Here is a 14,503-nt window from a genome sequence, read left to right as displayed (position 1 = left end):
ATGCTAACAGGAGCCCTTTAGGTTCCTCAAAAAATGAAAAATAGATCTACCCTAGGACCCAGCAATAGTACTGCTAGGAATTTACCCAAGGGATACAGGAGTGCTGATACAGAGGGGCACTTGTACCCCAATGTTTATAGCATCACTTTCAACAATAGCCAAATTATGGAAAGAGCCTAAATGTCCATCAACTGACGAATGGATAAAGAAATTGTGGTTTATATACACAATGGAATACTGCTTGGCAATGAGAAAGAATGAAATCTGGCCTTTTGTAGCAACGTGGATGGAACTGGAGAGTGTTATGCTAAGTGAAGTAAGTCATACAGAGAAAGACAGATACCATATGTTTTCACTCTTATGTGGATCCTGAGAAAGTTAGCAGAAGACTGGGGGGAGGGGAAGGGGGAAGAAAAGTTACAGAGAGAGAAGGAAGCAAACCATAAGAGACTCTTAAAAATTGGGAATAAACTGAGGGGTGAAGGTGGATGGGAGGGAGGGGAAAGTGGGTGATGGGCATTGGGGAGGGCACCTGTTGGGATGAGCACTGGGTGTTGTATGGAAACCAGTTTGACAATAAGTTTCATATTAAAAGAAAGAAAGAAAGAAAGAAAGAAAGAAAGAAAGAAAGAAAGAAAGAAAGAAAGAAAAAGAAATTACCAGACTGCTTCTACTAAATTTTACTAAACATTTAAATCCTCTGGAAATGCAAGCTGGTGCAGCCACTCTGGAAAACAGTATGGAGTTTCCTCAAAAAACTAAAAATAGAACTACCCTATGACCCAGCAATTGCACTACAAGGCATTTATCCACAGGATACAGGTGTGCTGTTTTGAAGGGACACATGCACCCCCATGTTTATAGCAGCACTATCAACAATAGCCAAAGTATGGAAAGAGCCCACATGTCCATCAATGGATGAATGGATAAAGAAGATGTGGTATATATATAATATGGAGTATTACTCAGCAATCAAAAAGAATGAAATCTTGCCATTTGCAACTACGTGGATGGAACTGGAGGGTATTATGCTAAGTGAAATCAGTCAGTCAGAGAAAGACAAAAATCATAGGACTTCACTCATGTGAGGACTTTAAGAGACAAAACAGATGAACATAAGGGAAGGGAAACAAAAATAATATAAAAACAGGGAGGGGACAAAACAGAAGAGACTCATAAATATGGAGAACAAACTGAGGGTTGCTGGAGGGGTCGTGGGAGAGGGGATGGGCTAAATGGGTAAGGGACACTTAAGGAATCTACTCCTGAAATCATTGTTGCACTATATGCTAACTAACTTGGATGTAAATTTTAAAAATAAAAAATAAAATAAAAAATAAATTAATTAATTAAATTTAAAAAATAAAAGATCTCACAAATTAAAAAAATATTTAAATCCTCCTGAAACTCTTCCAAAAAACTGAATATAAATCCTTTCTAACTCATTCTGTGATCCCAGCATTGCCCTGATATTAAAGCCAAACAAAGATACTTCAAGAAAACTACAAATAAATATCCCTTATGAATAATGATATGAAAATCCTCAACAAAATACTATCAAACTGAATTCGTGAACTCATTAAAAGGAATATACACCATGATCATGTGAGTAGGTGATGTGTTTCTGCACATCAAAGGAAATCTTTAACAAAATGAAAAGCAACCTACTGAGTGGAAGAAAATTTTTGTGAATCATATATTTGATAAGGGGTTAATATCTAATACATATGAAGAACTCATACACCTCAACAGCAAAAAATATATATACATCATATAACTTTAAGGGCAGAAAATCTGAAAAGACATTTTCCAAAGAAGACACAGATGGCCAACAGGCACATGAAAAGATGCTCACCATCAGTGATAATTGAGTTGAAATATCACCTCACTCCTATTAGAATGATTATCTTATCAAAAGATAGGAGCAACCATTGATGGGGTTCTCGAGAAAAGAGAACCCTTGTGTACTGCTGGTGGAAATGTAAATTGGTGTAGCCACTATGGAAAACACTATGGAGATTCCTTAACAAATTAAAAATAGGGTCACCTGGGTGGCTCAGTAGGTTAAGCATCCAACTTCGCCTCAGGTCATGGTCTCACAGTTCGTGGGTTCAAGCCCCACATCGGGCTCTGTGCTGACAGCTCAGAGCCTAGAGCCTGCTTTGGATTCTGTGCCTCCCTCTCTCTCTGTCCTTCCCCTGCTCACACTCTATCTCTCTCAAAAATAAATAAACATCTAAAAAAATTTAAATAAATAAAAATAAAACTACCATAAGATCCATCAACTCCAAAATAAAAATATTAATTCAAAAAGATATATGCACACCCAAAACTGCTGCAATATTATCTCTAATAGTGAAGATATGAAAGCAACCTAAGTGTCCACTGTCAGATGAACAGATAAAGAAAATGTGGTCTATATATGCAATGAAATATTATTCAGCCATAAAAAAACAATGAAAACTTGCCATTTATGATAACATGAATGCCCTCTAAGGGCATTACGACAAGTAAAGTAGGTAAAAGATGAATGCCTTATGATCTCACTTATCTGTGAAATCTAAAAAGGAAAAAAAAAAAAAGAAACCAAGCTCATAGGTACAGAAAACAGATTAGTAGTTGTCAGAGGCAGAGGGTAGAGGTTATAAAATAAATAATCCATAGGGATATATTTAGCATGATGACTGTAGTTAATAATACTACATTGTGCATTTGAAAGTTGCTAAGAGAGTAAATCTTAAAAGTTCTTACCACAAGAAAAAAAATTCTGAGGCCAAGTGTGGTGACAAATGTTAACTAGACTTACTGTGATCATTTTGCATATATGCAAATATTGAATCATTATGTTATATACCTGAAACTAATATAATTATTCCTTAATTTAAAAAGAATTAAAATTAAAAAAGGAAAAATCCAAGCTAAAATTTTTATGGTACTTAAAGTCTCACCAAATAGCCAAAGCAATTTTTCAAAATAAGAACAAAGTTAGGGAATTCACACTTTCTGTATAAAACTTACTACAAAGTTAGAGTAATTGAAGCAATGTTGTACTGACATAAAGACAGATATGCAGACCAATGGAACAGAATAGAGATCCAAAAAACTAAACCTCTGCATATATGGTCTGTTGATTTTTGACAAGGATGGTAAAACATTGAATGAAGAAATGGCAGTTTCAAAGACTGGAGAAACTAAGCAAACATGTACCATTAGTTATCAAAGCCTTACAAAAATTGCAACACACATTTAATCAGCTGAAATCCTGATCATATTAATCTGTAGTGAACCCTCTCTGGAAAAAGATAACATTACCTACACCCTTTAGGATTTATCAGTGTCCAGTATTCAGTTGTAAATTATAAAACTATCTAGAAGCAAAGTGAAAAAGGCGGGCAACAAGAACCCATATAGGAGACACAGTTACTTAAATTATGAGACATGAAGTTTTAAATAGCTATTCAAAACTAGATGACAACTTTAAGGTTTCGTTAGAGAACTGGAATTCCCCCCCCCAAAAAAAAAATCAAGTAGGTATTTTAGATTTTTTAGATTTGAAAAATGCAACAATTGAAATTAAGAAGTAGTTGGAATTCCCATCAGATTGGACAGCATAGGAGATAACTAATGAAGTGGTGTTAAGTGAGTAAAAACCTCCAGCTTGAAGCAAAGAAAGCACAACACATTAAAAATACATAGAAAAGAGTGTAAAAAAACACATAAAACATGGTGGAAAGTTCTGGCATACATGCAAAAGGAGCTCCAGACGTGAAGCAGAGCGTAAACAGAAATAAAACTTGAGGAGATCAATGTCTAAAATATTTCAAAGCTGAAGATAACTGTCCAGGATTTTTCAAAACTGAAGATTAAGAATCCCTGCAGCCTTCAAACAAGAGAAATATAAAGAAAACCACACCTAAAAACATCAGAGTCACACTGTGAAGAAAATCATAAAAATGTCAAAAATCCCTAGGTAAGTAAGACATGCTATTTTTATGAACAAGGAGATTTACTATTATAATAATATAGACTTAAATTAAAAGAACCTGTAAGTTCAAAGCAATGTCAAACAAAACGCCAATAGGATAGTTCACGCAATTTAGCAAGCGGTTTCTAAGATACACATAAAAGAATAAATGGTCAAGTATAAAAATAGGAAAGCATTCTTGAGAAAGACTGAAGTGAGATGCCTGTCCTACAACAAGTTGAGCCTTTTTATAACATAATGTGGTCTAAGCACATAAATAGACAAATGAGCGAACTGTACAGATAAGAGTCTAAAATTAGATCCATGCATAAATTAAAACTTATTCCATTTCAGTGCTATCATGACAGATCATGGGAAAAGGAGGAAATTTTTTAATGTTACTGGGCAGTAGATTAGCCATATGGAAAGAGGGAATAAATAGAAATCTCTGCAATAAATTGTACATGGCAACAAATTTCAGGTGGATTACATTCTGTGAACAGCAGGGCTTGAAGCATATAGAAAAAAGTAAGACTATTTTACCTAAACTGGGGTTAGTAAAGAATTTCGTAATTAATCTAGCAAGAATAAATTGTAAAGGAATAGTAAAATACAGCTACATAATAATTTACAATATGCAGTTATTTAAAGATGGTATTAAAAGGTTCAAGGACAAGACAAAAAAATTGAAGAACCGTTAGCTTCCACACTAACCAGAAAAAGTGCTACTATTCATAATGTATTTCCTTTATATTTTAGAGAGAGAGAGCACATGGGAGAAGAAGAGGGGCAGAGGGAGGGGAGAGAAGGGGGGGTGGGGAGAGAGAGAAAAAAAGGAAGAGGGAGAGGGAGAAGGAGGAAAGAGAGGAGAGTGAAGACAGAGGGAGAGTGTCTTAACCAGGCTCCCCGCTGAGCATGGCTTGATCCCATGACCCTGGGATCATGACCTGAACTGAAATCAAGAGTCAGATGCTCAACTGACTGAGCCACCCAGGCACCCCCGTAATGTATAGTTTTAAGACAATAAGAAAAATGAACAAAAGGTATAAATGAGCCTTTTACAGATACAGAAAAGCTCAAAAAAGAAAACAAAAAATGCTTACTTTTATGCATAACTTACTTTAATATCTAACTATGAAAAAGTGAAAATGATACCATCTTAAGCCCACATGAGCAAAAGTGAAAAAAATATGTATAGTATCAGTTGTTGAAAGAATATGTAGCAAAGGGGACACTCATCTACTGTGATATGGTGATAGAGCCACCTTGGAAGGTATTTTTGTAATAATCAGTAAAGTTGAAGATCAATATTCCATTGGAATTCTTTAATCCATTTTGAGCCGGTTTTTCTATGGGTCCAGTTTTATTCTTCTCCAAGTGAATGCACAACTATCCCGACATGATTTATTGAAGAGACTGTCTTTTCTCTGTTGGCTACTCTTGGCTTCCCTTGTCAAATTTGACCCTATATATTTAGGTTTACTTCTGGGTTTTCAATTTTTTCCCACTAACCTATTTATGTATTTTTATGTCATGTTCATGCTGTTTTGATGACTATAGCTTTATGCTCCTGTTGAAGAGAATGTTCTGTATATGTCTCGTAGGTACATTTGGTGTATAGCATTGTCCAAGTCAGCTTGAGCGCTATTGGACTGCATGCTCCCAGGAGTTGTTGTGAGCCCTTCCGGTCAGATGGGACCAGAAGACACTCTCCAAAGTGCTCAAGCCAGGCGTTAGGCAGACAGAGCGGATTACCCCCAGAGCAAAGCCAGTACTGGGCAGGGAACATTTCTGTGCTATTTGGATATGCAAATGCCATCATTTTTTAACTTTAACTTCCTATTTTTTAAAAGTAGATCGAGGGTTCCCACTTTGAGACACAGTCTCCTATAGCAGTCATGTAAACAAAGATTTGAATTCTAGCTTGACCACATATTAGATATGTGATATGAATTCGTTGCTTAATCTCTCTGTTGCCATTTCTCTGTCTGTAAGATGGGAATAATGTAACGAGATTTAATATTTAAGTGAGTCAGCATATGTTAAGTACCCACAAATAGGATGCTCCATAGTAAATCCATTTCCCTTTTTCCTCCCTCTAATTATGAAGGAAGTTCCTGGAAAGTCTGCTTTTAGCTCTACCATTTTCAAATACAACACTAACTTTGAAGAAGGTAAATGTCACCTATCGTATATATGATATATGTATGAGGGAGTTACATTGACCCATTAGTACATGAAATTATCACTAAAATGATTACAGGTAATATGTGTTAACTGAATGAGTCATCACATTTGAATTTGCTTCCTTCAAGTTGTACAAATATCTAAGTTCTCTGCTAAAGGCTACACGAAGCTTACATTTTCTGATTTTAGAAAATAAATTTATAATGTTTCTTTCAACCCAAATGTGAATAATTCAAAATACTCAACTAGAATTCAAGTTGAACATTCAGATAGAGTGTTTCTATAGCAAACTAAAACACAAATCCTTATGGTGGGATTTTAAACAAAACTTTCTCCCTTATATACCAAATACAAATTTCTTTTTATTATATCTACTGTGATGGTTAATTTGATGTGTCCCCTTGATATAGTGCCCAATGGTTTGTTCTAATACAGATCTAGGTGTTGTTGTGAAAATATTTTTAATGTTTTCTTTATTTTTCAAGCAGAGAGAGAGCATGAGCGGGGAAGGGGCAGAGAGAGAGGGAGACACGGAATTGGAACCAGGCTCCAGGCTCTGAGCTGTCAGCACAGAACCCGATGCAGGGCTCAGACCCACGAACCTGAGATCATGATCTGAGGCGATATACATGAGATCATGTGAGATCATGACCTGAGGTGAAGTCAGATGCTTAACCCACTGAGCCACCCAGGCGCCCCGAAAATATTCTTAGAGATCAGTCACAATAAAGTCAGTAGACTCTGAATAAAGCAGATGACTTTCCACAAGAATGTGTCTCAATCATTCAGATGAAGCCTTAAAGCAAAGGCTCAGGTTTTCTAAATAAGAAGTAATTCTGGAAATAATGCTACAGTGAATACAGGAGTGCAGATGTCTTTAAAGAGAGTAATTTTTTCTGATATATATTCAGAGGTGGAAAGTGAAATCTAAAAAAAACAAATTGTGTGTGAACTGTCAGTGCACATGTTCTAAATAGGAAAAAAAATAACAGAAACAAAAAACAGATTGGTTGTTGCCAGGGACAGGGGGGTGGAAATGGAAGAAATGGGTAAAGATGGTCAAAGTGTGCAAACTTCCAGGTATAAGATAATAAATTCTGGGGATGTAACGTATAGTGTGGCAATACTGTGTTGTAAAAGTGAAAGTTGCTAAGAGAGTAGATTTCAAAAGTTCTTAGCACACACACAGAGAAATGGTAACTCTATGAGATGAGGGGCATGTTAACTAACATTACCGTGGTAGTCAAATGTCAATCATATCCCAATAAAACTGGAAAGAAGAAAAAGAAGAGGAGGAGAAGGAGAAGAAATAATTCTGCCTCAAAACTGCACTATGGAAAACTCAGCTAAGTATCCAGCCCGCAAACTTTGGAGTCAAGACTGAAACATCAACTAACCTCAATTTCTACCCTGCCTGCTTGCTCTACAGATTTTAAACTTACCAGCCTCTACAATCACATAAGTCAATTATCTACAGATATACAGATATATAGATATAGATGACAGATGATATAGATAAAAATTATAGATATAGATAGATACAGATATAGATAGGATGGGTATCTGTCTATATATCTATATCTATACTCCATCCTATTTGTTCTGCTTCTTCAGAGATTATTGACTAATACACCTACTGACTCACAATGAGAAAAAAAAAATTCTTGAAAGTTAAAGCTGGCCTTAGCTAAATAATCTTGAACAGATTCTAACTTTGTGTGATTAAATATGAATTTTTATGGGTAACATGACGATTCTCACAAATTGATACCACGGGATACTACAGGATACTGATTTTTTTTATACCTTAATACAGTTTTTAAAAACCAGTACCAAAGAAAAGCCATTCATATAATTTATAAAATTACATTTTTATCTTTGATGGTTGTATCTTCAGTGGGTATCCATCAAATTTGGAGGATTACATTTGTATCTTTCTTAAATATATTTTATTGGATATTATCTCTGCAGTGATAATGTACCATGGGTTTTCGGTGACTGATGGCCTCCCATTAGCATTTGATTTTACACGAGCAGTAGGATAGCGCTAACACCTTTCAGAAAAGTAATGTCCCTCAAATGATTATAATTTTGCCTACTGTTTTTAATAACATCATTGCTCATCTTTGAAACCATAACATCAAACCCGAGGTGGCTCCAACTTTGGTTGGAGCATTAAGCGTCCAACTTTGGCTCAGGTCATGATCTCGCGGTCTATGAGTTCGAGCCCCACGCCAGGCTCTGCCTGACAGCTCGGAGCCTGGAGCCTGTTTCTAATTCTGTGTCTCCCTCTCTCTCTGCCCCTCCCCTGTTCACGCTCTCTCCCTGTCTCTCAAAAAAAAAATAATTACTATTAAAAATAATAACATCAAACCCAACAAAAAAAATAAACTTTTTTTTCCCCAGAATATGTATAAATAGTATTCCTATTTCAGGGTGTTTGCTGGATGAGCACTCTAAATTACTATTCCCAAAACCCCACAAAAATGAACAAATTATGATATTTGCAAAATCATCATAAAAATTTGCCAGCTGCTCTTAGATTGACAGAAAGATACCTAATGGGTTTATTTCCCCCAAATCTGCTGAATATTATCAGAGGAAATGATAAAATAACCTTTACCATTTGTATGTGCTAGGATAATAATTCAAACCGTGTAGGGGCACCTGGGTGGCTCAGTCAGGTAAGGGTTCGACTCTTGATTTCCCCTCAGGTCATGATCTCATGGTCATGGGATAGAGCCCCAAGTCAGGCTCCATGCTGGACGTGAAGCCTGCTTAAGATTCTCTCTCCCCCTCTTCCTCTACCCTCCCCTGCTCGCTCACTCTATCAAAAAAATAAGGAAAAATTGTGTGTGAACTTAAAGGTGTTAAAAATTATAAACCACTTCTAAATAATGAAGCTTCCAGAGATAGCAAATTTGATACGTGACCTCAACAATTTTGATATCATTCTCAAGTTAAAGTAGGTTGCATCTATTTAAAAATACCAACGGATAAAGTCTGATTTCAATTAACTTCATATCTTACTCACGTTAACAGTCTAAGCGGTGGTTAGTAGGGACGTAATAATTCTTTTATTGCTGGTTTTAAATTAGAAGTTTTGACCGAGTAATTTAGGTGAGAATAGGAACTGGCAATTGCCATGTTAGTGACAAAATTCCAGTATCACATTTATTAGGTTTTCGAGTTTCTAACCCTATTAGTGATCTCATCTCTGATATCTTTTCCTTTCCTCCACTGTTAAGGTCTTTTTTCTCAGCTATTGTAATGAATTAATTATTAACAGCTTTATTGAGGTATCTTTGACAAAGCCCTCATATCTTAGCTGAATGATTCAAATATATCTTGTCCAAATTACTTGCGTCCAAATTTTCCCTCCCCAACCCATCTTTTATCCTCTGGCAAAGTTCGTGGTTTAACCCCAATCTCAGAACCATAGCATTTGTTTCCTGATCAACTTTCCTCCTCAACTTCTATTGCCTATGGGATGAACTCTCCACACCCTGTGGTACACCAGTCTCTTCATAATCTTTTCTCAGCCTTCTTCTATAAACATGCTGCTATTGCACCCACGACGTTTTATTATGCATGACTATGGATGTATCCTTCCTCAAACATGACAAACTTTCTCGTGTCTTTGTGCCTTTGCATGCGATGTTCCCTCTCTCCTGAGCATTTCTATCTGTATCACTATGATAGTACCTACCAAATTATGCTATAATTAATATGTACACAGCTCTTTCTTCCATGAGATACTACTCTGCTGATGAGAAGGAATCCCATTATTCCGCTTTGTGTCCTATCTACCAACAATGACCATGACACTGCCAGTACACAATAGTTGCTCAACACCTACTGTATAAAATTAGTGATATCTTCAAAGATGACTTTCTCTAAAGTAAGCAAAATTTGCCTCAGGTCAAGGATTTTTAAAAAGAAAATAGATCTATTCTAGATTTTAGCATATGCTTTCAATTTCCAAAGCTAACCACAATTTAAGACCCAAAGTATTCTTCTCACCAGGCCAACGTTTCACTACATTTTGGGTGAATTGGTCCCTCCTCCCTGGTTGGCCTGATCTAGTTCATACCCTCTGCCCTAAACACATACTGATCCACTGTTTTCTCATATGAGATATTCTCCTCTTTATCTCCAGCATCATAAGCTACCCATTCTTAGAGGACCACCCCAAGAGCGTTGAAAGGCATATCTCTCTTTCTTAACTTACTACTTACAATGGTGGCCCCATACGTGATGTTATTTATCATTTTCTAATTACTGCATTTAAATTTGCTTTTTTCTTCTAAACAAGCTCAACTGATCCTTCGGGAATGACTTATACTCTGTGCTTGTTTCACACCACATCACGTCACCCCTAAAATAAGCCAGACATGGAGGTCTTCCCAAATAGTTTTCGATAGATTAGGTACTAAGTGAGTTTGTATTTCTTCAAGAAGAAAAAAATCACTTTGAGAAATACTGAAGATTTTTTTGTTTGCCCTGAACCATTGTTATTGTTCTGCTTGAATAGGTCTGTAAGATTAAAAGAAAATAGAGGAAAACACTTAGTTGTCATGAATATCTGAATTCTGATTCTATGCTTCCTGAACTTGCTTATTTTCTAGTTGATAAAGTTTGCTTGTAGGGAGTAAATACAATTTATAGAATGGAATTTTCTGTTGCATAACCTGACAAACGGTGATTGCAATAGAAAAGTCTCATAGAGGCCTAAGATGTGATTTATAATAAATACAAAGATTTCCACAGGGATTGAGAATTCTTGGATGTGTTTCCATGAACCAAATATAGTCTTCACTGATACAACACACATTTTTTACAAAATCACCATTTCTTTCTCTTTTCCATTATAGCCAGATATGATCTTTGAAAAAAAATTCAGAAAACTAAGTTCATGCTGATTTTGTCTGTTTATCATACGTTTTTATCTTAATGAAGACATTCCCCAAATAGAAGAAAATACAGTGTAAGCAATATGCAAATTCGCTGTTTTTAGTGTGGATATTTTTTAACGAAGCTTTCTGCTTTCATAATGTATATTACTGTGGCCCCTTAACTTGATGTGCACAATAAACTTGATGTCTGAGAGAATTAAAAGGAAAATCTGGATAATTACCTCAGCTCTGCCTCATACTTTGCTGTATAACCTTGAGCAGATCATTTGACATCTCTGTGTCTTTTCTTTTTATGGAAAGAAACAATGGTTCTCTACTACATTACTTGCAGAAGTATTATAAGAATATAGTATTAGGATATAAGGAGATAACATGTAAACGTTCTTACACAATGTGAAACTAATGAATGCAAATGGATGCAAATGATCTTTACTTAGGCATTCCAACATCCTAACTTTATGTAATTTTTATAAGTATTAAAGAAATGACTTTTGATGGATGTTTCTTGAAGATGAGTATTTCAAATTCAATCGATGTGTTGAGGGCTGGTTTACATGTTAAAAGGGCTGTGAGGAGGTCAAAAACAATGAGTCAATTAGAGATAATTTGGTCTCCTCCTACCAGACTAGTCCAGCGCCAACAAAGTCTAAACACTGCTCCCTGAGGGATCAGTTCCTCATTAATCATCATCAGTGAATGTTTATGAGGCCTACCTATGACAGTGGCCACAGCTGGCATCCTCTGGGTGGTTTGTTAATCTGTAACTCATTTGGCATAGACAGGTGGTTGTTTCTGATGATGTCTTTATTTGAAAAAAAAAAAAAAAAAACAGGGGCACCTGGGTGGTTCAGTCAATGAAGCATCTGACTTTGGCTCAGGTCGTGATTTCGGGATTCATGAGTTCAAGCCCTGCGTCGGCCTATGTGCTGACCGCTCAGAGCCTGGAGCCTGCTTTGGATTCTGTGTTTCCCTCTCCCTCTGCCCCTCCCCTGCTTATTCCCTCTCTCTCCTTCTTTCTCTCTCTCTCTCCCTCCCTCTCCCTCTGTCTCAAAAATAAACATCAAAAAAATTAAATTAAATGTTATAAAAAATTACAAAAACATAAAGTTAAAAACAGATATGTGAACTTGGGTTATTAAGTTCATGTTTTTGCGACCATCAAATGCTTTTTTTCACAGGAAGTTGCTAAGGTTCCCTAAAGTTGAGGTGTTCTTGTTGACTGTTGAGCCAATGGGAGACCACAAACTGGTGAAGGGACTTAATAATATGAAAAATTTTGTGTACATGTCTGAATACATTTCAAGGCAAAGGGCTTATGGCTAACATCAGGTTTCTCAGGGAGCCTGTGACTTCTGTGATTATAGTGTTTCTGTGATAATACATCCTCATTCTACGGAAGCGTGTTTTGGGGACCCCAATGTGTGTGATATCAGACACGGAATGCATCCCGCGAAAGATGTTTTGAATGTCAAATTAATATGAGAAGCTCTTTTCACAGACTTCTCTCAGAAGAGCCCTCATTTGTATTACTTTTGAATTATTCATTAATTATTTTCCTGATAATTTTAAATGTTGTATCATTTTTAAAAGTCTATATTGTGTTGTTTAGAAAATCTGTAAATAGTTAGCTGGGTTGCTGGAGGGGAGGTGAGGAGGGGGATGAGCTAAATGGGTGATGGGCATTAAAAAGGGCACTTTTTGAGATAAGCACTGGGTGCCAAATGTAAGAAATGAATCAGTGGGGGGCGCCTGGGTGGCTCAGTCGGTTAAGCGGCCGACTTCAGCTCAGGTCATGATCTCGCAGTCCGTGAGTTCGAGCCCCGCGTCGGGCTCTGTGCTGACCGCTCAGAGACTGGAGCCTATTTCGGATTCTGTGTCTCCCTCTCTCTCTGACCCTCCCCCATTCATGCTCTGTCTCTCTCTGTCTCAAAAACAAATAAACGTTAAAAAAATTTTTTTAAATAAAAAAAGAAAAAAAAAAAAAGAAATGAATCAGTGGGTTCTACTCCTGAAGCCAAGACTACACTGTGTGTTAACTAACTTGAATTTAAATTAAAAAAAAAATAGTTAACTGGGTGACTCATGTCTAATGCATAATCACTTTGACAGATGTATTCCTATTTATTAAAAAGTAATTTAGAGGGGCGTCTGAGTGGCTCAGTCAGCTGAGCGTCCAACTTTGGCTTATGTCAGGATCTCCCGGTTCAAGTTGGAGCCACACATCACACATCAGGCTTGCTGCTGTCGGCCTGTCAGTGCAGAGCCCGATTAGGATGCTCTGTCCCCTTCTCTATGCCACTCCCCAGCTTGTGCTCTCCCAAAAATAAATCATATTTTTAAAAGAAAAGTAATTTGGGGTGCCTGGGTGGCTCAGTCGGTTGAGCGTACGACTTCAGCTCAGGTCACGATCTCGCTGTCCGTGAGTTCGAGCCCCGCGTCGGGCTCTGTGCTGACAGCTCAGAGCCTGGAGCCTGTTTCGGATTCTGTGTCTCCCTCTCTCTCTGCCCCTCCCCCGTTCATGCTCTGTCTCTCTCTGTCTCAAAAATAAATAAACATTAAAAAAAATTAAAAAAAAAAGAAAAGTAATTTATAATCACCCTTCTTATTAGATTATCAGCTCTAGTGAGGACCTCATCTAATGTTCAGGATGTTTTTCTAAAAATCTTATTGTGACACTACATTTTATAGTACAGCAATAAATATTTTATGATTTTTACTGATTATAAAATAATCCTAAATAGTTACTAATCCTAAATAGTTAAAGGATGAAACTCAAGTTTCATAAAGTAAATAAATTCATAACTCTTAAAAGATGGTCAATGATCCACAGATAATACAATGGTAAAATATTTTCTTTCAACTTATGTATCCAAATTAAGTCACTTGACTTCTGCCTTTCTACTGGGATAGAAGGAAGATTATTGGTAAATTGTCTCATGACTATCCAACCAAAAACACTTTTTAGATGCTACATTAGTGGTCATTTGTAAATTATAGTCTGTGCATGTGTCTGTGTGGTTACTTTCTTAGTAGTCATTAGTAATAGCTGTTGGTTGTGGTGTGAAAATATAGGTATAGCCCACATGTTCTTTGTGATGTTTGAGAACATTTTAATGAATACTAAGAAAGTAATTATGAGAAGCTGGAGGATGAGTTGGGACAGTTGGTCTGGTTTACATTGTCTAATTTTAGGATTTATTTCAATCTGCAATTACATGAATGGTGGTTTGCAGCACTGAGAAAACTCCTGAATTAGAAAGTTCTTCATGAAGACATGGGGTTGGGTTTAGGACCTCTAAATGTCATGTGCTGCAAAGGATCCTACTATCATGATATGCCTAGTTATACTCTAGGTGTTGCAGATCATAACAAAGATTAGACAATAGAATTCCCTAAAGAAGCTAATATTATAAGTGATAAAGTGGTAAAAATATTT

This window comes from Puma concolor, chromosome D3 (genome assembly GCF_028749965.1).
Source record: "Puma concolor isolate L17-30 chromosome D3, mPumCon1.1.hap2, whole genome shotgun sequence".
Taxonomy (NCBI): Eukaryota; Metazoa; Chordata; class Mammalia; order Carnivora; family Felidae; genus Puma; species Puma concolor.
Note: the sequence above shows the minus strand (reverse complement) of the source record.